Below are 20,887 nucleotides of genomic sequence, written 5' to 3' on the forward strand. Positions count from 1 at the left end.
GTAACCAGATGATTGCCGAGAAAGGCTGATGCGTATTAGGCACATCTTCTTCCCTGTCGTGATTATTCTCTCCAGCGGAAACTGAGACTCTCAGATCACTTCGTGTCTGCCAACAAAGCAGCAGCAGCTGAAGATGACCAACTTCCTCATGTGTCACAGGGTGATCAGACGTTGCAACAAAAGACATGCAGGTGGTAGAGAGAAGAGAAATAGCTTACAGCACTTGGTATTCCCAAGTAGTCTCCCATCCAAGTACTAACCAGGCCCAACCCTGCTTGGCTTCCGAGATCAGACGAGGTCGGGCATATTCAGGGTGGTGTGGCCGTAAGCAACAATATCTGTGAACAATGTGCATTATATCGGTACTGGAATCATACAATTCCTCTATGTAACCAGATAATTGCCGAGAAAGAATGATATGTAGTGGGCACATCTTAATCCCTGATGTGATTATTACCTGCAGTTGAAACTGAGACTCTCAGATCACTTCGTGTCTGCCAACAAAGCAGCAGCAGCTGAAGATGACCAACTTCCTCATGTGTCACAGGGTGATCAGACGTTGCAACAAAAGACATGCAGGTGGTAGAGAGAAGAGAAAAAGCTTACAGAACCTGGTATTCCCAAGCAGTCTCCCATCCAAGTACTAACCAGGCCCAACCCTGCTTGGCTTCCGAGATCAGACAAGGTCGGGCATTTTCAGGGTGGTGTGGGCGTAAGTAACAATATCTGTGAACAATGTGCATTATATAGGTACTGGAATCATATGGTTACTCTATGTAACCAGATTATATCCGAGAAAGGCTAACTTGTAGTGGGCACATCTTCATCCCTGAAGTGATTATTACCTGGAGTTGAAACTGAGACTCTCAGATCACTTCGTGTCTGCCAACAAAGCAGCAGCAGCTGAAGATGACCAACTTCCTCATGTGTCACAGGGTGATCAGACGTTGCAACAAAAGACATGCAGGTGGGAGAGAGAAGAGAAAAAGCTTACAGAACCTGGTATTCCCAAGTAGTCTCCCATCGAAATACTAACCAGGCCCAACCCTGCTTGGCTTCCGAGATCAGACGAGGTCGGGCATGTTCAGGGTGGTGTGGCCGTAAGCAACAATGTCTGTGACAAATGTGCATTATATCGGTACTGGAATCATACAGTTCCTCTATGTAACCAGATGATTGCCGAGAAAGGCTAACTTGTAGTGGGCACATCTTCTTCCCTGTCGTGATTATTATCTGCAGTTGAAACTGAGAATCTCAGATCACTTCGTGTCTGCCAACAAAGCAGCAGCAGCTGAAGATGACCAACTTCCTCATGTGTCACAGGGTGATCAGTCGTTGCAACAAAAGACATGCATGTGGTAGAGAGAAGAGAAAAAGCTTACAGCACCTGGTATTCCCAAGCTGTCTCCCATCCAAGTACTAACCAGGCCCAACCCTGCTTGGCTTCCGAGATCAGACGAGGTCGGGCATATTCAGGGTGGTGTGGCTGTAAGCAACAATGTCTGTCACAAATGTGCATTATATAGGTACTGGAATCATACGGTTACACTATGTAACCAGATAATTGCCGAGAAAGGCTGATATGTAGTGGGCACATCTTCATCCCTGATGTGATTATTACCTGCAGTTGAAACTGAGACTCTCAGATCACTTCGTGTCTGCCAACAAAGCAGCAGCAGCTGAAGATGACCAACTTCCTCATGTGTCACAGGGTGATCAGACGTTGCAACAAAAGACATGCAGGTGGTAGAGAGAAGAGAAAAAGCTTACAGCACCTGGTATTCATAAGCAGTCTCCCATCCAAGTACTAACCAGGTCCAACCCTGCTTGGGTTCCGAGATCAGACGAGGTTGGGCATGTTCAGGGTGGTGTGGCCGTAAGCAACAATAACTGTGAACAATGTGCATTATATAGGTACTGGAATCATACGGTTACACTATGTAACCAGATAATTGCAGAGAAAGGCTGATATGTAGTGGGCACATCTTCATCCCTGATGTGATTATTACCTGCAGTTGAAACTGAGACTCTCAGATCACTTTGTGTCTGCCAACATAGCAGCAGCAGCTGAAGATGACCAACTTCCTCATGTGTCACATGGTGATCAGACGTTGCAACAAAAGACATGCAGGTGGTAGAGAGAAGAGAAAAAGCTTACAGCACCTGGTATTCATAAGCAGTCTCCCATCCAAGTACTAACCAGGTCCAACCCTGCTTGGGTTCCGAGATCAGACGAGGTCGGGCATGTTCAGGGTGGTGTGGCCGTAAGCAACAATGTCTGTGACAAATGTGCATTATATCGGTACTGGAATCATACAGTTCCTCTATGTAACCAGATGATTGCCAAGAAAGGCTAACTTGTAGTGGGCACATCTTCTTCCCTGTCGTGATTATTATCTGCAGTTGAAACTGAGAATCTCAGATCACTTCGTGTCTGCCAACAAAGCAGCAGCAGCTGAAGATGACCAACTTCCTCATGTGTCACAGGGTGATCAGACGTTGCAACAAAAGACATGCATGTGGTAGAGAGAAGAGAAAAAGCTTACAGCACCTGGTATTCCCAAGCAGTCTCCCATCCAAGTACTAACCAGGCCCAACCTTGCTTGGCTTCCGAGATCAGACGAGGTCGGGCAAATTCAGGGTGGTGTGGCTGTAAGCAACAATGTCTGTCACAAATGTGCATTATATAGGTACTGGAATCATAGAGTTCCTCTATGTAACCAGATAATTGCCAAGAAAGGCTGATATGTAGTGGGCATATCTTCATCCTTGATGTGATTACTACCTGTAGTTGAAACTGAGACTCTCAGATCACTTTTGTCTGCCAACAAAGCAGCAGCAGCTGAAGATGACCAACTTCCTCATGTGTCACAGGGTGATCAGACGTTGCAACAAAAGACATGCAGGTGGTAGAGAGAAGAGAAAAAGCTTACAGCACCTGGTATTCCCAAGCGGTATCCCATCCAACTACTAACCAGGCCCAACCCTGCTTGGCTTCCTAGATCCGATGACGTCGGGCATGTTCAGGGTGGTGTGGCCGTAAGCATCAATGTCTGTCACAAATGTGCATTATATAGGTACTGGAATCATACAGTTCCTCTATGTAACCAGATAATTGCAGAGAAAGGCTAACTTGTAGTGGGCACATCTTCTTCCCTGTCGTGATTATTATCTGCAGTTGAAACTGAGAATCTCAGATCACTTCGTGTCTGCCAACAAAGCAGCAGCAGCTGAAGATGACCAACTTCCTCATGTGTCACAGGGTGATCAGACGTTGCAACAAAAGACATGCAGGTGGTAGAGAGAAGAGAAAAAGCTTACAGCACGTGGTATTCCCAAGCAGTCTCCCATCCAAGTACTAAACAGGCCCAGCCCTGCTTGGCTTCCGAGATCAGACGAGGTCGGGCATGTTCAGGGTGGTGTGGCCGTAAGCATCAATGTCTGTCACAAATGTGCATTATATAGGTACTGGAATCATACGGTTACTCTATGTAACCAGATAATTGCCGAGAAAGGCTGATATGTAGTGGGCACATCTTCTTCCCTGTCGTGATTATTCTCTCCAGCGGAAACTGAGACTCTCAGATCACTTCGTGTCTGCCAACAAAGCAGCAGCAGCTGAAGATGACCAACTTCCTCATGTGTCACAGGGTCATCAGACGTTGCAACAAAAGACATGCAGGTGCTAGAGAGAAGAGAAAAAGCTTACAGCACCTGGTATTCCCAAGTAGTCTCCCATCCAAGTACTAACCAGGCCCAACCCTGCTTGGCTTCAGAGATCAGACGAGGTCGGGCATGTTCAGGGTGGTTTGGCCGTAAGCGACAATGTCTGTGACAAATGTGAATTATATAGGTACTGGAATCATACAGTTCCTCTATGTAACCAGATAATTGCCAAGAAAGGCTGATATGTAGTGGGCATATCTTCATCCTTGATGTGATTACTACCTGCAGTTGAAACTGAGACTCTCAGATCACTTCGTGTCTGCCAACAAAGCAGCAGCAGCTGAAGATGACCAACTTCCTCATGTGTCACAGGGTGATCAGACGTTGCAACAAAAGACATGCAGGTGCTAGAGAGAAGAGAAAAAGCTTACAGCACCTGGTATTCCCAAGCGGTCTCCCATCCAAGTACTAACCAGGCCCAACCTTGCTTGGCTTCCGAGATCAGACGAGGTCGGGCATATTCAGGGTGGTGTGGCTGTAAGCAACAATGTCTGTCACAAATGTGCATTATATAGGTACTGGAATCATATGGTTACTCTATGTAACCAGATAATTGCCAAGAACGGCTGATATGTAGTGGGCATATCTTCATCCTTGATGTGATTACTACCTGTAGTTGAAACTGAGACTCTCAGATCACTTCGTGTCTGCCAACAAAGCAGCAGCAGCTGAAGATGACCAACTTCCTCATGTGTCACAGGGTGATCAGACGTTGCAACAAAAGACATGCATGTGGTAGAGAGAAGAGAAAAAGCTTACAGCACCTGGTATTCCCAAGCGGTCTCCCATCCAAGTACTAACCAGGCCCAACCCTGCTTGGCTTCCGAGATCAGACGAGGTCGGGCAAATTCAGGGTGGTTTGGCCGTAAGCGACAATGTCTGTCACAAATGTGCATTATATAGGTACTGGAATCATAGAGTTCCTCTATGTAACCAGATAATTGCCAAGAAAGGCTGATATGTAGTGGGCACATCTTCTTCCCTGTCGTGATTATTCTCTCCAGCGGAAACTGAGACTCTCAGATCACTTCGTGTCTGCCAACAAAGCAGCAGCAGCTGAAGATGACCAACTTCCTCATGTGTCACAGGGTGATCAGACGTTGCAACAAAAGACATGCAGGTGGTAGAGAGAAGAGAAAAAGCTTACAGCACCTGGTATTCCCAAGCGGTCTCCCATCCAAGTACTAACCAGGCCCAACCTTGCTTGGCTTCCGAGATCAGACAAGGTCGGGCATGTTCAGGGTGGTTTGGCCGTAAGCGACAATGTCTGTGACAAATGTGAATTATATAGGTACTGGAATCATACAGTTCCTCTATGTAACCAGATAATTGCCAAGAAAGGCTGATATGTAGTGGGCATATCTTCATCCCTGATGTGATTATTACCTGTAGTTGAAACTGAGACTCTCAGATCACTTTGTGTCTGCCAACAAAGCAGCAGCAGCTGAAGATGACCAACTTCCTCATGTGTCACAGGGTGATCAGACGTTGCAACAAAAGACATGCATGTGGTAGAGAGAAGAGAAAAAGCTTACAGCACCTGGTATTCCCAAGCGGTCTCCCATCCAAGTACTAACCAGGCCCAACCTTGCTTGGCTTCCGAGATCAGACGAGGTCGGGCATATTCAGGGTGGTGTGGCTGTAAGCAACAATGTCTGTCACAAATGTGCATTATATAGGTACTGGAATCATATGGTTACTCTATGTAACCAGATAATTGCCAAGAACGGCTGATATGTAGTGGGCATATCTTCATCCTTGATGTGATTACTACCTGTAGTTGAAACTGAGACTCTCAGATCACTTCGTGTCTGCCAACAAAGCAGCAGCAGCTGAAGATGACCAACTTCCTCATGTGTCACAGGGTGATCAGACGTTGCAACAAAAGACATGCACGTGGTAGAGAGAAGAGAAAAAGCTTACAGCACCTGGTATTCCCAAGCGGTCTCCCATCCAAGTACTAACCAGGCCCAACCTTGCTTGGCTTCCGAGATCAGACGAGGTCGGGCAAATTCAGGGTGGTGTGGCTGTAAGCAACAATGTCTGTCACAAATGTGCATTATATAGGTACTGGAATCATACAGTTCCTCTATGTAACCATATAATTGCTGAGAAAGGCTGATGCGTATTAGGCACATCTTCTTCCCTGTCGTGATTATTCTCTCCAGCGGAAACTGAGACTCTCAGATCACTTCGTGTCTGCCGACAAAGCAGCAGCAGCTGAAGATGACCAACTTCCTCATGTGTCACAGGGTGATCAGACGTTGCAACAAAAGACATGCATGTGGTAGAGAGAAGAGAAAAAGCTTACAGCACCTGGTATTCCCAAGCGGTCTCCCATCCAAGTACTAACCAGGCCCAACCTTGCTTGGCTTCCGAGATCAGACGAGGTCGGGCAAATTCAGGGTGGTTTGGCCGTAAGCGACAATGTCTGTCACAAATGTGCATTATATAGGTACTGGAATCATAGAGTTCCTCTATGTAACCAGATAATTGCCAAGAAAGGCTGATATGTAGTGGGCACATCTTCTTCCCTGTCGTGATTATTCTCTCCAGCGGAAACTGAGACTCTCAGATCACTTCGTGTCTGCCAACAAAGCAGCAGCAGCTGAAGATGACCAACTTCCTCATGTGTCACAGGGTGATCAGACGTTGCAACAAAAGACATGCATGTGGTAGAGAGAAGAGAAAAAGCTTACAGCACCTGGTATTCCCAAGCTGTCTCCCATCCAAGTACTAACCAGGCCCAACCCTGCTTGGCTTCCGAGATCAGACGAGGTCGGGCATATTCAGGGTGGTGTGGCTGTAAGCAACAATGTCTGTCACAAATGTGCATTATATAGGTACTGGAATCATACGGTTACACTATGTAACCAGATAATTGCCGAGAAAGGCTGATATGTAGTGGGCACATCTTCATCCCTGATGTGATTATTACCTGCAGTTGAAACTGAGACTCTCAGATCACTTCGTGTCTGCCAACAAAGCAGCAGCAGCTGAAGATGACCAACTTCCTCATGTGTCACAGGGTGATCAGACGTTGCAACAAAAGACATGCAGGTGGTAGAGAGAAGAGAAAAAGCTTACAGCACCTGGTATTCATAAGCAGTCTCCCATCCAAGTACTAACCAGGTCCAACCCTGCTTGGGTTCCGAGATCAGACGAGGTTGGGCATGTTCAGGGTGGTGTGGCCGTAAGCAACAATAACTGTGAACAATGTGCATTATATAGGTACTGGAATCATACGGTTACACTATGTAACCAGATAATTGCAGAGAAAGGCTGATATGTAGTGGGCACATCTTCATCCCTGATGTGATTATTACCTGCAGTTGAAACTGAGACTCTCAGATCACTTTGTGTCTGCCAACATAGCAGCAGCAGCTGAAGATGACCAACTTCCTCATGTGTCACATGGTGATCAGACGTTGCAACAAAAGACATGCAGGTGGTAGAGAGAAGAGAAAAAGCTTACAGCACCTGGTATTCATAAGCAGTCTCCCATCCAAGTACTAACCAGGTCCAACCCTGCTTGGGTTCCGAGATCAGACGAGGTCGGGCATGTTCAGGGTGGTGTGGCCGTAAGCAACAATGTCTGTGACAAATGTGCATTATATCGGTACTGGAATCATACAGTTCCTCTATGTAACCAGATGATTGCCAAGAAAGGCTAACTTGTAGTGGGCACATCTTCTTCCCTGTCGTGATTATTATCTGCAGTTGAAACTGAGAATCTCAGATCACTTCGTGTCTGCCAACAAAGCAGCAGCAGCTGAAGATGACCAACTTCCTCATGTGTCACAGGGTGATCAGACGTTGCAACAAAAGACATGCATGTGGTAGAGAGAAGAGAAAAAGCTTACAGCACCTGGTATTCCCAAGCAGTCTCCCATCCAAGTACTAACCAGGCCCAACCTTGCTTGGCTTCCGAGATCAGACGAGGTCGGGCAAATTCAGGGTGGTGTGGCTGTAAGCAACAATGTCTGTCACAAATGTGCATTATATAGGTACTGGAATCATAGAGTTCCTCTATGTAACCAGATAATTGCCAAGAAAGGCTGATATGTAGTGGGCATATCTTCATCCTTGATGTGATTACTACCTGTAGTTGAAACTGAGACTCTCAGATCACTTTTGTCTGCCAACAAAGCAGCAGCAGCTGAAGATGACCAACTTCCTCATGTGTCACAGGGTGATCAGACGTTGCAACAAAAGACATGCAGGTGGTAGAGAGAAGAGAAAAAGCTTACAGCACCTGGTATTCCCAAGCGGTATCCCATCCAACTACTAACCAGGCCCAACCCTGCTTGGCTTCCTAGATCCGATGACGTCGGGCATGTTCAGGGTGGTGTGGCCGTAAGCATCAATGTCTGTCACAAATGTGCATTATATAGGTACTGGAATCATACAGTTCCTCTATGTAACCAGATAATTGCAGAGAAAGGCTAACTTGTAGTGGGCACATCTTCTTCCCTGTCGTGATTATTATCTGCAGTTGAAACTGAGAATCTCAGATCACTTCGTGTCTGCCAACAAAGCAGCAGCAGCTGAAGATGACCAACTTCCTCATGTGTCACAGGGTGATCAGACGTTGCAACAAAAGACATGCAGGTGGTAGAGAGAAGAGAAAAAGCTTACAGCACGTGGTATTCCCAAGCAGTCTCCCATCCAAGTACTAAACAGGCCCAGCCCTGCTTGGCTTCCGAGATCAGACGAGGTCGGGCATGTTCAGGGTGGTGTGGCCGTAAGCATCAATGTCTGTCACAAATGTGCATTATATAGGTACTGGAATCATACGGTTACTCTATGTAACCAGATAATTGCCGAGAAAGAATGATATGTAGTGGGCACATCTTCTTCCCTGTCGTGATTATTCTCTCCAGCGGAAACTGAGACTCTCAGATCACTTCGTGTCTGCCAACAAAGCAGCAGCAGCTGAAGATGACCAACTTCCTCATGTGTCACAGGGTCATCAGACGTTGCAACAAAAGACATGCAGGTGCTAGAGAGAAGAGAAAAAGCTTACAGCACCTGGTATTCCCAAGTAGTCTCCCATCCAAGTACTAACCAGGCCCAACCCTGCTTGGCTTCAGAGATCAGACGAGGTCGGGCATGTTCAGGGTGGTTTGGCCGTAAGCGACAATGTCTGTGACAAATGTGAATTATATAGGTACTGGAATCATACAGTTCCTCTATGTAACCAGATAATTGCCAAGAAAGGCTGATATGTAGTGGGCATATCTTCATCCTTGATGTGATTACTACCTGCAGTTGAAACTGAGACTCTCAGATCACTTCGTGTCTGCCAACAAAGCAGCAGCAGCTGAAGATGACCAACTTCCTCATGTGTCACAGGGTGATCAGACGTTGCAACAAAAGACATGCAGGTGCTAGAGAGAAGAGAAAAAGCTTACAGCACCTGGTATTCCCAAGCGGTCTCCCATCCAAGTACTAACCAGGCCCAACCTTGCTTGGCTTCCGAGATCAGACGAGGTCGGGCATATTCAGGGTGGTGTGGCTGTAAGCAACAATGTCTGTCACAAATGTGCATTATATAGGTACTGGAATCATATGGTTACTCTATGTAACCAGATAATTGCCAAGAACGGCTGATATGTAGTGGGCATATCTTCATCCTTGATGTGATTACTACCTGTAGTTGAAACTGAGACTCTCAGATCACTTCGTGTCTGCCAACAAAGCAGCAGCAGCTGAAGATGACCAACTTCCTCATGTGTCACAGGGTGATCAGACGTTGCAACAAAAGACATGCATGTGGTAGAGAGAAGAGAAAAAGCTTACAGCACCTGGTATTCCCAAGCGGTCTCCCATCCAAGTACTAACCAGGCCCAACCCTGCTTGGCTTCCGAGATCAGACGAGGTCGGGCAAATTCAGGGTGGTTTGGCCGTAAGCGACAATGTCTGTCACAAATGTGCATTATATAGGTACTGGAATCATAGAGTTCCTCTATGTAACCAGATAATTGCCAAGAAAGGCTGATATGTAGTGGGCACATCTTCTTCCCTGTCGTGATTATTCTCTCCAGCGGAAACTGAGACTCTCAGATCACTTCGTGTCTGCCAACAAAGCAGCAGCAGCTGAAGATGACCAACTTCCTCATGTGTCACAGGGTGATCAGACGTTGCAACAAAAGACATGCAGGTGGTAGAGAGAAGAGAAAAAGCTTACAGCACCTGGTATTCCCAAGCGGTCTCCCATCCAAGTACTAACCAGGCCCAACCTTGCTTGGCTTCCGAGATCAGACAAGGTCGGGCATGTTCAGGGTGGTTTGGCCGTAAGCGACAATGTCTGTGACAAATGTGAATTATATAGGTACTGGAATCATACAGTTCCTCTATGTAACCAGATAATTGCCAAGAAAGGCTGATATGTAGTGGGCATATCTTCATCCCTGATGTGATTATTACCTGTAGTTGAAACTGAGACTCTCAGATCACTTCGTGTCTGCCAACAAAGCAGCAGCAGCTGAAGATGACCAACTTCCTCATGTGTCACAGGGTGATCAGACGTTGCAACAAAAGACATGCATGTGGTAGAGAGAAGAGAAAAAGCTTACAGCACCTGGTATTCCCAAGCGGTCTCCCATCCAAGTACTAACCAGGCCCAACCTTGCTTGGCTTCCGAGATCAGACGAGGTCGGGCAAATTCAGGGTGGTGTGGCTGTAAGCAACAATGTCTGTGACAAATGTGCATTATATCGGTACTGGAATCATACAGTTCCTCTATGTAACCAGATGATTGCCGAGAAAGGCTAACTTGTAGTGGGCACATCTTCTTCCCTGTCGTGATTATTATCTGCAGTTGAAACTGAGAATCTCAGATCACTTCGTGTCTGCCAACAAAGCAGCAGCAGCTGAAGATGACCAACTTCCTCATGTGTCACAGGGTGATCAGACGTTGCAACAAAAGACATGCATGTGGTAGAGAGAAGAGAAAAAGCTTACAGCACCTGGTATTCCCAAGCGGTCTCCCATCCAAGTACTAACCAGGCCCAACCTTGCTTGGCTTCCGAGATCAGACGAGGTCGGGCATATTCAGGGTGGTGTGGCTGTAAGCAACAATGTCTGTCACAAATGTGCATTATATAGGTACTGGAATCATATGGTTACTCTATGTAACCAGATAATTGCCAAGAACGGCTGATATGTAGTGGGCATATCTTCATCCTTGATGTGATTACTACCTGTAGTTGAAACTGAGACTCTCAGATCACTTCGTGTCTGCCAACAAAGCAGCAGCAGCTGAAGATGACCAACTTCCTCATGTGTCACAGGGTGATCAGACGTTGCAACAAAAGACATGCACGTGGTAGAGAGAAGAGAAAAAGCTTACAGCACCTGGTATTCCCAAGCGGTCTCCCATCCAAGTACTAACCAGGCCCAACCTTGCTTGGCTTCCGAGATCAGACGAGGTCGGGCAAATTCAGGGTGGTGTGGCTGTAAGCAACAATGTCTGTCACAAATGTGCATTATATAGGTACTGGAATCATACAGTTCCTCTATGTAACCATATAATTGCTGAGAAAGGCTGATGCGTATTAGGCACATCTTCTTCCCTGTCGTGATTATTCTCTCCAGCGGAAACTGAGACTCTCAGATCACTTCGTGTCTGCCGACAAAGCAGCAGCAGCTGAAGATGACCAACTTCCTCATGTGTCACAGGGTGATCAGACGTTGCAACAAAAGACATGCATGTGGTAGAGAGAAGAGAAAAAGCTTACAGCACCTGGTATTCCCAAGCGGTCTCCCATCCAAGTACTAACCAGGCCCAACCTTGCTTGGCTTCCGAGATCAGACGAGGTCGGGCAAATTCAGGGTGGTTTGGCCGTAAGCGACAATGTCTGTCACAAATGTGCATTATATAGGTACTGGAATCATAGAGTTCCTCTATGTAACCAGATAATTGCCAAGAAAGGCTGATATGTAGTGGGCACATCTTCTTCCCTGTCGTGATTATTCTCTCCAGCGGAAACTGAGACTCTCAGATCACTTCGTGTCTGCCAACAAAGCAGCAGCAGCTGAAGATGACCAACTTCCTCATGTGTCACAGGGTGATCAGACGTTGCAACAAAAGACATGCAGGTGGTAGAGAGAAGAGAAAAAGCTTACAGCACCTGGTATTCCCAAGCGGTATCCCATCCAACTACTAACCAGGCCCAACCCTGCTTGGCTTCCGAGATCAGACGAGGTCAGGCATTTTCAGGGTGGTGTGGCCGTAAGCAACAATATCTGTGAACAATGTGCATTATATAGGTACTGGAATCATACGGTTACACTATGTAACCAGATAATTGCCGAGAAAGGCTGATATGTAGTGGGCATATCTTCATCCCTGATGTGATTATTACCTGCAGTTGAAACTGAGACTCTCAGATCACTTCGTGTCTGCCAACAAAGCAGCAGCAGCTGAAGATGACCAACTTCCTCATGTGTCACAGGGTGATCAGACGTTGCAACAAAAGACATGCAGGTGGTAGAGAGAAGAGAAAAAGCTTACAGCACCTGGTATTCCCAAGCAGTCTCCCATCCAAGTACTAACCAGGCCCAACCCTGCTTGGCTTCCGAGAGCAGACGAGGTCAGGTATGTTCAGGGTGGTGTGGCCGTAAGCAACAATATCTGTGAACAATGTGCATTATATAGGTACTGGAATCATACGGTTACACTATGTAACCAGATAATTGCCGAGAAAGGCTAACTTGTAGAGGGCACATCTTCTTCCCTGACGTGATTATTATCTGCAGTTGAAACTTAGAAACTCAGATCACTTCGTGTCTGCCAACAAAGCAGCAGCAGCTGAAGATGACCAACTTCCTCATGTGTCACAGGGTGATCAGACGTTGCAACAAAAGACATGCAGGTGGTAGAGAGAAGAGAAAAAGCTTACAGCACCTGGTATTCCCAAGCGGTCTCCCATCCAAGTACTAACCAGGCCCAACCCTGCTTGGCTTCTGAGATCAGACGAGGTCGGGCATGTTCAGGGTGGTGTGGCCGTAAGCAACAATGTCTGTGACAAATGTGCATTATATCGGTACTGGAATCATACAGTTCCTCTATGTAATCAGATAATTGCAGAGAAAGGCTAACTTGTAGTGGGCACATCTTCTTCCCTGACGTGATTATTATCTGCAGTTGAAACTTAGAATCTCAGATCACTTCGTGTCTGCCAAAAAGCAGCAGCAGCTGAAGATGACCAACTTCCTCATGTGTCACAGGGTGATCAGACGTTGCAACAAAAGACATGCATGTGGTAGAGAGAAGAGAAAAAGCTTACAGCACCTGGTATTCCCAAGCGGTCTCCCATCCAAGTACTAACCAGGCCCAACCTTGCTTGGCTTCCGAGATCAGACGAGGTCGGGCATATTCAGGGTGGTGTGGCTGTAAGCAACAATGTCTGTCACAAATGTGCATTATATAGGTACTGGAATCATATGGTTACTCTATGTAACCAGATAATTGCCAAGAACGGCTGATATGTAGTGGGCATATCTTCATCCTTGATGTGATTACTACCTGTAGTTGAAACTGAGACTCTCAGATCACTTCGTGTCTGCCAACAAAGCAGCAGCAGCTGAAGATGACCAACTTCCTCATGTGTCACAGGGTGATCAGACGTTGCAACAAAAGACATGTAGGTGGTAGAGAGAAGAGAAAAAGCTTACAGCACCTGGTATTCCCAAGCGGTCTCCCATCCAAGTACTAACCAGGCCCAACCTTGCTTGGCTTCCGAGATCAGACGAGGTCGGGCAAATTCAGGGTGGTGTGGCTGTAAGCAACAATGTCTGTCACAAATGTGCATTATATAGGTACTGGAATCATACGGTTACACTATGTAACCAGATAATTGCCGAGAAAGAATGATATGTAGTGGGCACATCTTAATCCCTGATGTGATTATTACCTGCAGTTGAAACTGAGACTCTCAGATCACTTCGTGTCTGCCAACAAAGCAGCAGCAGCTGAAGATGACCAACTTCCTCATGTGTCACAGGGTGATCAGACGTTGCAACAAAAGACATGTAGGTGGTAGAGAGAAGAGAAAAAGCTTACAGCACCTGGTATTCCCAAGTAGTCTCCCACCCAAGTACTAACCAGGCCCAACCCTGCTTGGCTTCCGAGATCAGATGAGGTCGGGCATGTTCAGGGTGGTTTGGCCGTAAGCGACAATGTCTGTCACAAATGTGCATTATATAGGTACTGGAATCATAGAGTTCCTCTATGTAACCAGATAATTGCCAAGAAAGGCTGATATGTAGTGGGCATATCTTCATCCTTGATGTGATTACTACCTGTAGTTGAAACTGAGACTCTCAGATCACTTTTGTCTGCCAACAAAGCAGCAGCAGCTGAAGATGACCAACTTCCTCATGTGTCACAGGGTGATCAGACGTTGCAACAAAAGACATGCATGTGGTAGAGAGAAGAGAAAAAGCTTACAGCACCTGGTATTCCCAAGCGGTATCCCATCCAACTACTAACCAGGCCCAACCCTGCTTGGCTTCCTAGATGCGATGACGTCGGGCATGTTCAGGGTGGTGTGGCCGTAAGCATCAATGTCTGTCACAAATGTGCATTATATAGGTACTGGAATCATACAGTTCCTCTATGTAACCAGATAATTGCCGAGAAAGGCTGATATGTAGTGGGCACATCTTCTTCCCTGTCGTGATTATTCTCTCCAGCGGAAACTGAGACTCTCAGATCACTTCGTGTCTGCCAACAAAGCAGCAGCAGCTGAAGATGACCAACTTCCTCATGTGTCACAGGGTCATCAGACGTTGCAACAAAAGACATGCAGGTGCTAGAGAGAAGAGAAAAAGCTTACAGCACCTGGTATTCCCAAGTAGTCTCCCATCCAAGTACTAACCAGGCCCAACCCTGCTTGGCTTCCGAGATCAGACGAGGTCGGGCATGTTCAGGGTGGTTTGGCCGTAAGCGACAATGTCTGTGACAAATGTGAATTATATAGGTACTGGAATCATACAGTTCCTCTATGTAACCAGATAATTGCCAAGAAAGGCTGATATGTAGTGGGCATATCTTCATCCTTGATGTGATTACTACCTGTAGTTGAAACTGAGACTCTCAGATCACTTCGTGTCTGCCAACAAAGCAGCAGCAGCTGAAGATGACCAACTTCCTCATGTGTCACAGGGTGATCAGACGTTGCAACAAAAGACATGCATGTGGTAGAGAGAAGAGAAAAAGCTTACAGCACCTGGTATTCCCAAGCAGTCTCCCATCCAAGTACTAACCAGGCCCAACCCTCCTTGGCTTCCGAGATCAGACGAGGTCAGGCATTTTCAGGGTGGTGTGGCCGTAAGCAACAATATCTGTGAACAATGTGCATTATATAGGTACTGGAATCATACGGTTACACTATGTAACCAGATAATTGCAGAGAAAGGCTGATATGTAGTGGGCACATCTTCATCCTTGATGTGATTACTACCTGTAGTTGAAACTGAGACTCTCAGATCACTTCGTGTCTGCCAACAAAGCAGCAGCAGCTGAAGATGACCAACTTCCTCATGTGTCACAGGGTGATCAGACGTTGCAACAAAAGACATGCAGGTGGTAGAGAGAAGAGAAAAAGCTTACAGCACCTGGTATTCCCAAGCGGTCTCCCATCCAAGTACTAACCAGGCCCAACCCTGCTTGGCTTCCGAGATCAGACGAGGTCGGGCAAATTCAGGGTGGTGTGGCTGTAAGCAACAATGTCTGTGACAAATGTGCATTATATCGGTACTGGAATCATACAGTTCATCTATGTAATCAGATAATTGCCGAGAAAGGCTAACTTGTAGTGGGCACATCTTCTTCCCTGACGTGATTATTATCTGCAGTTGAAACTTAGAATCTCAGATCACTTCGTGTCTGCCAACAAAGCAGCAGCAGCTGAAGATGACCAACTTCCTCATGTGTCACAGGGTGATCAGACGTTGCAACAAAAGACATGCACGTGGTAGAGAGAAGAGAAAAAGCTTACAGCACCTGGTATTCCCAAGCGGTCTCCCATACAAGTACTAACCAGGCCCAACCCTGCTTGGCTTCCGAGATCAGACGAGGTTGGGCATGTTCAGGGTGGTGTGGCCGTAAGCAACAATATCTGTGAACAATGTGCATTATATAGGTACTGGAATCATACGGTTCCTCTATGTAACCAGATAATTGCTGAGAAAGGCTAACTTGTAGTGGGCACATCTTCTTCCCTGTCGTGATTATTATCTGCAGTTGAAACTGAGACTCTCAGATCACTTCGTGTCTGCCAACAAAGCAGCAGCAGCTGAAGATGACCAACTTCCTCATGTGTCACAGGGTGATCAGACGTTGCAACAAAAGACATGCATGTGGTAGAGAGAAGGGATAAAGCTTACAGCACGTGGTATTCCCAAGCGGTCTCCCATCCAAGTACTAACCAGGCCTAACGCTGCTTGGCTTCTGAGATCAGACGAGGTCGGGCATGTTCAGGGTGGTTTGGCCGTAAGCGACAATGTCTGTGACAAATGTGCATTATATCGGTACTGGAATCATACGGTTCCTCTATGTAACCAGATAATTGCCGAGTAGGCTAACTTGTAGTGGGCACATCTTCTTCCCTGACGTGATTATTATCTGCAGTTGAAACTTAGAATCTCAGATCACTTCGTGTCTGCCAACAAAGCAGCAGCAGCTGAAGATGACCAACTTCCTCATGTGTCACAGGGTGATCAGACGTTGCAACAAAAGACATGCACGTGGTAGAGAGAAGAGAAAAAGCTTACAGCACCTGGTATTCCCAAGCGGTCTCCCATACAAGTACTAACCAGGCCCAACCCTGCTTGGCTTCCGAGATCAGACGAGGTTGGGCATGTTCAGGGTGGTGTGGCCGTAAGCAACAATATCTGTGAACAATGTGCATTATATAGGTACTGGAATCATACGGTTCCTCTATGTAACCAGATAATTGCTGAGAAAGGCTAACTTGTAGTGGACACATCTTCTTCCCTGTCGTGATTATTATCTGCAGTTGAAACTGAGACTCTCAGATCACTTCGTGTCTGCCAACAAAGCAGCAGCAGCTGAAGATGACCAACTTCCTCATGTGTCACAGGGTGATCAGACGTTGCAACAAAAGACATGCATGTGGTAGAGAGAAGGGATAAAGCTTACAGCACGTGGTATTCCCAAGCGGTCTCCCATCCAAGTACTAACCAGGCCCAACCCGGCTTGGCTTCCGAGATCAGACGATGTCGGGCATATTCAGGGTGGTGTGGCTGTAAGCAACAATGTCTGTCACAAATGTGCATTATATAGGTACTGGAATCATAGAGTTCCTCTATGTAACCAGATAATTGCCAAGAAAGGCTGATATGTAGTGGGCATATCTTCATCCTTGATGTGATTACTACCTGTAGTTGAAACTGAGACTCTCAGATCACTTCGTGTCTGCCAACAAAGCAGCAGCAGCTGAAGATGACCAACTTCCTCATGTGTCACAGGGTGATCAGACGTTGCAACAAAAGACATGCACGTGGTAGAGAGAAGAGAAAAAGCTTACAGCACCTGGTATTCCCAAGCGGTCTCCCATCCAAGTACTAACCAGGCCCAACCCTGCTTGGCTTCCGAGATCAGACGAGGTCGGGCATGTTCAGGGTGGTGTGGCCGTAAGCAACAATGTCTGTGACAAATGTGCATTATATCGGTACTGGAATCATACGGTTCCTCTATGTAACCAGATAATTGCCGAGTAGGCTAACTTGTAGTGGGCACATCTTCTTCCCTGACGTGATTATTATCTGCAGTTGAAACTTAGACTCTCAGATCACTTCGTGTCTGCCAAAAAAGCAGCAGCAGCTGAAGATGACCAACTTCCTCATGTGTCACAGGGTGATCAGACGTTGCAACAAAAGACATGCAGGTGGTAGAGAGAGGAGAAATAGCTTACAGCACCTGGTATTCCCAAGTAGTCTCCCATCCAAGTACTAACCAGGCCCAACCCTGCTTGGCTTCCAAGATCAGACGAGGTTGGGCATGTTCAGGGTGGTGTGGCCGTAAGCAACAATATCTGTGAACAATGTGCATTATATAGGTACTGGAATCATACGGTTCCTCTATGTAACCAGATAATTGCAGAGAAAGGCTGATATGTAGTGTGGTGTAAGTTCACCGGGCCCTTATAGTAATAAAATATGAAGAAAATGCTTACGCAAAGTAAAGCTGGAAAGAACACATAATGAGGCCATGGAAAGTACCAAAGTTTAGCTCTGTGTAATGTCGAGTCAGGCATTAACGTCATGGAAAAGTACCAAGGTTCACACTGTGTAGTGTCGAATCATGCATTAATGCCATGAAAGGTACCAAGGTATGGCCACGTCAAGCAGTAATACAATGTACATGTTATCAAGATAGTAAACAGGAGATATGGATGTAGAGGGGAGGTCAGGAGTAATGGGAAGGACTATTACATGAATAAAGGTTTTAAAAAAGACAGGACAAAGGGCCCTGCCACAGGTAAACTAAGTAATTAAGACATAACGGTGGAAGATTAGGGAAAACACGCCATACGAAAGGAGGGGCCCGGGGAGGAGCATCCGCAGGCCCAACTTGTATAAAAAGGGGAACCTTCAGAAGAGATTTCAGACTTAGCCTGGGCTACTTCTCATGTATGGTCGAATTGTAACTCTGCAATAAACCATCATTGGACCGCGAACCAGCTGAATCTGTCTCATCTTTGATGCTTCGTGACTTCTCATCTTTAACTACTGAGTATAGCATAATAGGTAAATTGAACTCCAAAAAAGTCACAACAATTGGCGAGCCAGCCAGGAGGAAGTGACGACACCGGAAGGCCACGGGCGCTGGTTGGAGGCCAGGAACCCCAAAGGGCCCACATATCCACCAAGAACAGGTGAGATACCAATTCTTTTATTTTTCCAAATTCATGGGGATCCAGCCTCCACCTAAGCTCCAGTGGTCAGAAGGTACTAATACACTATCCTAAACAACCTAGTACGAGCAGAATAACAGCTGGTGATCGGTCCACGTGTGAATGATTGTGTGAAAATACGACAAGTGTGGAATGGATAAACTCCAACAATGCATATTTAACCTATTGATTTGCTTGTGGGCTATTATGTCACTTACAGGTCTTGGAGTTGTAAGTTATGTGCTGGTAAAGTATATGAAGGGTGAAGAAGGAAGGTTTAATCAGACAGCCCCATTGACTGTCTGATCAAGAAGGTCGCAGTAAGTCAGTAAAGAAAGCAACAAGAAACTGAGTTGAAACTTTGAAGGACGATCGTGTTTTTTGTCTATGTTGTTGATTAAATAATTGTATTGGTGACTAAGATGCTAAGGTAAAGCATAAGGATAAAGTACCGCCTGTGGAGACGTCAACCACCGTGCCTTCTCGAGGGGTGGTCCAAGGCAGGGAAAAACTGTAGAAAACAGTAAAGTACAGCGAGTACAAAAAAGTAACTGTTGAAGGAATAGTCTTGCAGTTAACAAAAGGATTGATATTTTTCAAAAGAAGTGTTGTAAAATGTACTTATGTTATTGTTAATGTGTAATAGATTAACAAAAGGTAAAAAGTATAATTGGAACAGTTGTTAAAAGTGCCAACCAGGCATATAATATAGGTGAAAGGGTGTCCATGTTGTAAGCGTGGTGCATAAGCCTAAATAAATAAGATATGATCACTAGAAACATTGTAGTGTGACGAATAACACACGATAGGTGATATCATCTCTAAAGAAATTCCAATTAAGCATAAAGCAGTTAAAATAATTATTAGTAGAGTGACAAAAAGTGTAACAAAAATTGGAAAAACACTAAAGTGCACATATCGGCTCTGCATTGAATAGAGTGGGGGCAGTGGGCAAGAAAACGGGTGTAATAAAAGACAAGATAATAAGTAACCACACTACCCCGAGGACTGCTGTGAACTGCCATAAAACATGGGAGCCAACAAAAGTAAACAGAAAAATGAGATAACACCTGCAAAATTAGTCATAGTTACTCATCCAACAAACGGACGCAAAATTCTCAAATGTATGAAAAGTTGGCACAGGATGACATCTGGTAAAAATCGATGGCCTCTAGAAGGCAGTTTTAATCCAAGGTGCTGTGATGAGGTGGAGGAAGAATTAAGAAATAAGGACAAAAGGTATGATGTGACACACATGAAGAAAAAACAGAAGAATGCTGAGCAGAGAGACATCCTACAGTATTTTAGAGTAGAAGCCAGCAGAAACCCCATGTTGAATAAAAACACCGGCCCCAGACCACCACCTTACAACCCTGGTAGAGTGGGACAATTTGTGCAGCTAGGGCAGAACAAAGCAGGGGGAGTAATTACAGGAACAATAAAGATTACAGTAGACGAGGAAGAGGAAGAAGAAGAAGATAGGCCACCCAGACATAGGGAGGCAGGTGCCTCATCATCATCTCGTCACTACTCAGAAGATAGGCCATACAGGCATAGGGAGGCAAGTGGATCATCATCTTACTGGCATGCAGATGAGGGAACACATAAGAAAGCAACACACAAGACACAGAGGGAAGTAGACGTGGCGGCAGAACCTAAGAAAACAGGATCTGGGAAGGATGGGGGCAAATGGAAAAAGAAAATAATGTCGGAAGACGAAGAAGACCAAGCAATGGTTGAACAGCTAATAACAGAGAGTCAACAGGGCGCGACCGGGGCAATACTGGAAAGGTCAGAAGTACAGGAAAAGGAAGAGGGATCAGAGCACTCGATTGGCAAAGGTGGGGCCGGGGGCTCACAGGATGAAGAGTTAGAAACATCAGAAGACGAAGAAGGTGAAGGCGGGGAATACGAAAAGGAACGTGAGAACCTGACAAGTCAGCAAGGGTGCGGTGGAGAATGTTCGCCACCCCCACGCTCTAAGTTCAAAGAAACAACTTATGATCTCGACTTAATGATGGAGGCAGGAAACAAAAAGGAGAGGAGGGAGTTACGCAGCTCCAAACGAATACCTCAGCAGAACTCACAGCGACAACCCTCCCCTGGAATGTACCCGCTGCTGGCCAAAGGACCCAATAACAACTTCAGGTATGTGCCATGGTCATTTATGGATATGATGACACTTGCAAGTAAACTAACTCCTTTGACAGACGGAGCTGATAAATGGATCGAGA

The 20,887-nt window shown here is 46.0% G+C and overlaps 32 non-coding genes and 14 pseudogenes across 32 annotated transcripts; all 46 read right to left on the reverse strand.

Annotated features, from left to right (window-relative positions):
- Positions 1 to 211: 211 nt before the first annotated feature.
- On the reverse strand, positions 212 to 330 carry LOC140298077 (5S ribosomal RNA). The gene has a single exon (XR_011913757.1). It is a non-coding gene; the product is annotated as a 5S ribosomal RNA (ribosomal RNA).
- A 269-nt stretch (positions 331 to 599) lies between these two features.
- LOC140289200 (5S ribosomal RNA) lies at positions 600 to 718 on the reverse strand (annotated as a pseudogene).
- Positions 719 to 987: 269 nt separating this feature from the next.
- On the reverse strand, positions 988 to 1,106 carry LOC140299907 (5S ribosomal RNA; annotated as a pseudogene).
- A 269-nt stretch (positions 1,107 to 1,375) lies between these two features.
- On the reverse strand, positions 1,376 to 1,494 carry LOC140297947 (5S ribosomal RNA). Its single transcript, XR_011913637.1, has one exon. It is a non-coding gene; the product is annotated as a 5S ribosomal RNA (ribosomal RNA).
- A 269-nt stretch (positions 1,495 to 1,763) lies between these two features.
- Positions 1,764 to 1,882, reverse strand: LOC140289381 (5S ribosomal RNA; annotated as a pseudogene).
- A 269-nt stretch (positions 1,883 to 2,151) lies between these two features.
- On the reverse strand, positions 2,152 to 2,270 carry LOC140310979 (5S ribosomal RNA; annotated as a pseudogene).
- A 269-nt stretch (positions 2,271 to 2,539) lies between these two features.
- Positions 2,540 to 2,658, reverse strand: LOC140299022 (5S ribosomal RNA). The gene has a single exon (XR_011914610.1). It is a non-coding gene; the product is annotated as a 5S ribosomal RNA (ribosomal RNA).
- Positions 2,659 to 2,926: 268 nt separating this feature from the next.
- On the reverse strand, positions 2,927 to 3,045 carry LOC140290826 (5S ribosomal RNA; annotated as a pseudogene).
- A 269-nt stretch (positions 3,046 to 3,314) lies between these two features.
- On the reverse strand, positions 3,315 to 3,433 carry LOC140302445 (5S ribosomal RNA; annotated as a pseudogene).
- A 269-nt stretch (positions 3,434 to 3,702) lies between these two features.
- Positions 3,703 to 3,821, reverse strand: LOC140298371 (5S ribosomal RNA). Its single transcript, XR_011914025.1, has one exon. It is a non-coding gene; the product is annotated as a 5S ribosomal RNA (ribosomal RNA).
- A 269-nt stretch (positions 3,822 to 4,090) lies between these two features.
- On the reverse strand, positions 4,091 to 4,209 carry LOC140289074 (5S ribosomal RNA). Its single transcript, XR_011912221.1, has one exon. It is a non-coding gene; the product is annotated as a 5S ribosomal RNA (ribosomal RNA).
- Positions 4,210 to 4,478: 269 nt separating this feature from the next.
- Positions 4,479 to 4,597, reverse strand: LOC140300923 (5S ribosomal RNA). The gene has a single exon (XR_011914880.1). It is a non-coding gene; the product is annotated as a 5S ribosomal RNA (ribosomal RNA).
- Positions 4,598 to 4,866: 269 nt separating this feature from the next.
- On the reverse strand, positions 4,867 to 4,985 carry LOC140298430 (5S ribosomal RNA). The gene has a single exon (XR_011914078.1). It is a non-coding gene; the product is annotated as a 5S ribosomal RNA (ribosomal RNA).
- Positions 4,986 to 5,254: 269 nt separating this feature from the next.
- Positions 5,255 to 5,373, reverse strand: LOC140289085 (5S ribosomal RNA). Its single transcript, XR_011912222.1, has one exon. It is a non-coding gene; the product is annotated as a 5S ribosomal RNA (ribosomal RNA).
- Positions 5,374 to 5,642: 269 nt separating this feature from the next.
- Positions 5,643 to 5,761, reverse strand: LOC140297338 (5S ribosomal RNA). Its single transcript, XR_011913081.1, has one exon. It is a non-coding gene; the product is annotated as a 5S ribosomal RNA (ribosomal RNA).
- Positions 5,762 to 6,030: 269 nt separating this feature from the next.
- Positions 6,031 to 6,149, reverse strand: LOC140296315 (5S ribosomal RNA). The gene has a single exon (XR_011912952.1). It is a non-coding gene; the product is annotated as a 5S ribosomal RNA (ribosomal RNA).
- Positions 6,150 to 6,418: 269 nt separating this feature from the next.
- On the reverse strand, positions 6,419 to 6,537 carry LOC140297948 (5S ribosomal RNA). The gene has a single exon (XR_011913638.1). It is a non-coding gene; the product is annotated as a 5S ribosomal RNA (ribosomal RNA).
- A 269-nt stretch (positions 6,538 to 6,806) lies between these two features.
- Positions 6,807 to 6,925, reverse strand: LOC140289383 (5S ribosomal RNA; annotated as a pseudogene).
- A 269-nt stretch (positions 6,926 to 7,194) lies between these two features.
- LOC140310990 (5S ribosomal RNA) lies at positions 7,195 to 7,313 on the reverse strand (annotated as a pseudogene).
- Positions 7,314 to 7,582: 269 nt separating this feature from the next.
- Positions 7,583 to 7,701, reverse strand: LOC140299023 (5S ribosomal RNA). Its single transcript, XR_011914611.1, has one exon. It is a non-coding gene; the product is annotated as a 5S ribosomal RNA (ribosomal RNA).
- A 268-nt stretch (positions 7,702 to 7,969) lies between these two features.
- On the reverse strand, positions 7,970 to 8,088 carry LOC140290827 (5S ribosomal RNA; annotated as a pseudogene).
- Positions 8,089 to 8,357: 269 nt separating this feature from the next.
- LOC140302452 (5S ribosomal RNA) lies at positions 8,358 to 8,476 on the reverse strand (annotated as a pseudogene).
- Positions 8,477 to 8,745: 269 nt separating this feature from the next.
- LOC140298372 (5S ribosomal RNA) lies at positions 8,746 to 8,864 on the reverse strand. Its single transcript, XR_011914026.1, has one exon. It is a non-coding gene; the product is annotated as a 5S ribosomal RNA (ribosomal RNA).
- A 269-nt stretch (positions 8,865 to 9,133) lies between these two features.
- LOC140289097 (5S ribosomal RNA) lies at positions 9,134 to 9,252 on the reverse strand. Its single transcript, XR_011912223.1, has one exon. It is a non-coding gene; the product is annotated as a 5S ribosomal RNA (ribosomal RNA).
- Positions 9,253 to 9,521: 269 nt separating this feature from the next.
- Positions 9,522 to 9,640, reverse strand: LOC140300935 (5S ribosomal RNA). Its single transcript, XR_011914881.1, has one exon. It is a non-coding gene; the product is annotated as a 5S ribosomal RNA (ribosomal RNA).
- Positions 9,641 to 9,909: 269 nt separating this feature from the next.
- LOC140298431 (5S ribosomal RNA) lies at positions 9,910 to 10,028 on the reverse strand. Its single transcript, XR_011914079.1, has one exon. It is a non-coding gene; the product is annotated as a 5S ribosomal RNA (ribosomal RNA).
- Positions 10,029 to 10,297: 269 nt separating this feature from the next.
- On the reverse strand, positions 10,298 to 10,416 carry LOC140297339 (5S ribosomal RNA). The gene has a single exon (XR_011913082.1). It is a non-coding gene; the product is annotated as a 5S ribosomal RNA (ribosomal RNA).
- Positions 10,417 to 10,685: 269 nt separating this feature from the next.
- LOC140289108 (5S ribosomal RNA) lies at positions 10,686 to 10,804 on the reverse strand. Its single transcript, XR_011912224.1, has one exon. It is a non-coding gene; the product is annotated as a 5S ribosomal RNA (ribosomal RNA).
- Positions 10,805 to 11,073: 269 nt separating this feature from the next.
- Positions 11,074 to 11,192, reverse strand: LOC140297341 (5S ribosomal RNA). Its single transcript, XR_011913083.1, has one exon. It is a non-coding gene; the product is annotated as a 5S ribosomal RNA (ribosomal RNA).
- A 269-nt stretch (positions 11,193 to 11,461) lies between these two features.
- On the reverse strand, positions 11,462 to 11,580 carry LOC140296327 (5S ribosomal RNA). Its single transcript, XR_011912953.1, has one exon. It is a non-coding gene; the product is annotated as a 5S ribosomal RNA (ribosomal RNA).
- A 269-nt stretch (positions 11,581 to 11,849) lies between these two features.
- Positions 11,850 to 11,968, reverse strand: LOC140297941 (5S ribosomal RNA). The gene has a single exon (XR_011913631.1). It is a non-coding gene; the product is annotated as a 5S ribosomal RNA (ribosomal RNA).
- A 269-nt stretch (positions 11,969 to 12,237) lies between these two features.
- Positions 12,238 to 12,356, reverse strand: LOC140296091 (5S ribosomal RNA). Its single transcript, XR_011912931.1, has one exon. It is a non-coding gene; the product is annotated as a 5S ribosomal RNA (ribosomal RNA).
- A 269-nt stretch (positions 12,357 to 12,625) lies between these two features.
- Positions 12,626 to 12,744, reverse strand: LOC140292058 (5S ribosomal RNA). The gene has a single exon (XR_011912511.1). It is a non-coding gene; the product is annotated as a 5S ribosomal RNA (ribosomal RNA).
- Positions 12,745 to 13,012: 268 nt separating this feature from the next.
- On the reverse strand, positions 13,013 to 13,131 carry LOC140289119 (5S ribosomal RNA). The gene has a single exon (XR_011912225.1). It is a non-coding gene; the product is annotated as a 5S ribosomal RNA (ribosomal RNA).
- Positions 13,132 to 13,400: 269 nt separating this feature from the next.
- Positions 13,401 to 13,519, reverse strand: LOC140297342 (5S ribosomal RNA). Its single transcript, XR_011913084.1, has one exon. It is a non-coding gene; the product is annotated as a 5S ribosomal RNA (ribosomal RNA).
- A 269-nt stretch (positions 13,520 to 13,788) lies between these two features.
- LOC140302011 (5S ribosomal RNA) lies at positions 13,789 to 13,907 on the reverse strand. The gene has a single exon (XR_011914942.1). It is a non-coding gene; the product is annotated as a 5S ribosomal RNA (ribosomal RNA).
- A 268-nt stretch (positions 13,908 to 14,175) lies between these two features.
- Positions 14,176 to 14,294, reverse strand: LOC140278013 (5S ribosomal RNA; annotated as a pseudogene).
- A 269-nt stretch (positions 14,295 to 14,563) lies between these two features.
- On the reverse strand, positions 14,564 to 14,682 carry LOC140319320 (5S ribosomal RNA). Its single transcript, XR_011917953.1, has one exon. It is a non-coding gene; the product is annotated as a 5S ribosomal RNA (ribosomal RNA).
- Positions 14,683 to 14,951: 269 nt separating this feature from the next.
- LOC140299489 (5S ribosomal RNA) lies at positions 14,952 to 15,070 on the reverse strand (annotated as a pseudogene).
- Positions 15,071 to 15,339: 269 nt separating this feature from the next.
- LOC140297085 (5S ribosomal RNA) lies at positions 15,340 to 15,458 on the reverse strand. Its single transcript, XR_011913028.1, has one exon. It is a non-coding gene; the product is annotated as a 5S ribosomal RNA (ribosomal RNA).
- A 269-nt stretch (positions 15,459 to 15,727) lies between these two features.
- Positions 15,728 to 15,846, reverse strand: LOC140298555 (5S ribosomal RNA). The gene has a single exon (XR_011914191.1). It is a non-coding gene; the product is annotated as a 5S ribosomal RNA (ribosomal RNA).
- Positions 15,847 to 16,115: 269 nt separating this feature from the next.
- On the reverse strand, positions 16,116 to 16,234 carry LOC140290660 (5S ribosomal RNA; annotated as a pseudogene).
- A 268-nt stretch (positions 16,235 to 16,502) lies between these two features.
- On the reverse strand, positions 16,503 to 16,621 carry LOC140298557 (5S ribosomal RNA). The gene has a single exon (XR_011914192.1). It is a non-coding gene; the product is annotated as a 5S ribosomal RNA (ribosomal RNA).
- Positions 16,622 to 16,890: 269 nt separating this feature from the next.
- On the reverse strand, positions 16,891 to 17,009 carry LOC140276651 (5S ribosomal RNA; annotated as a pseudogene).
- Positions 17,010 to 17,278: 269 nt separating this feature from the next.
- On the reverse strand, positions 17,279 to 17,397 carry LOC140297729 (5S ribosomal RNA). Its single transcript, XR_011913439.1, has one exon. It is a non-coding gene; the product is annotated as a 5S ribosomal RNA (ribosomal RNA).
- A 268-nt stretch (positions 17,398 to 17,665) lies between these two features.
- LOC140294329 (5S ribosomal RNA) lies at positions 17,666 to 17,784 on the reverse strand. Its single transcript, XR_011912771.1, has one exon. It is a non-coding gene; the product is annotated as a 5S ribosomal RNA (ribosomal RNA).
- Between the last annotated feature and the right edge of the window lie 3,103 nt (positions 17,785 to 20,887).

The sequence above is a fragment of the Leuresthes tenuis genome, unplaced genomic scaffold (genome assembly GCF_036924035.1).
Source record: "Leuresthes tenuis unplaced genomic scaffold, fLeuTen1.0.hap1 SCAF_1, whole genome shotgun sequence".
NCBI classification, from domain to species: Eukaryota; Metazoa; Chordata; class Actinopteri; order Atheriniformes; family Atherinopsidae; genus Leuresthes; species Leuresthes tenuis.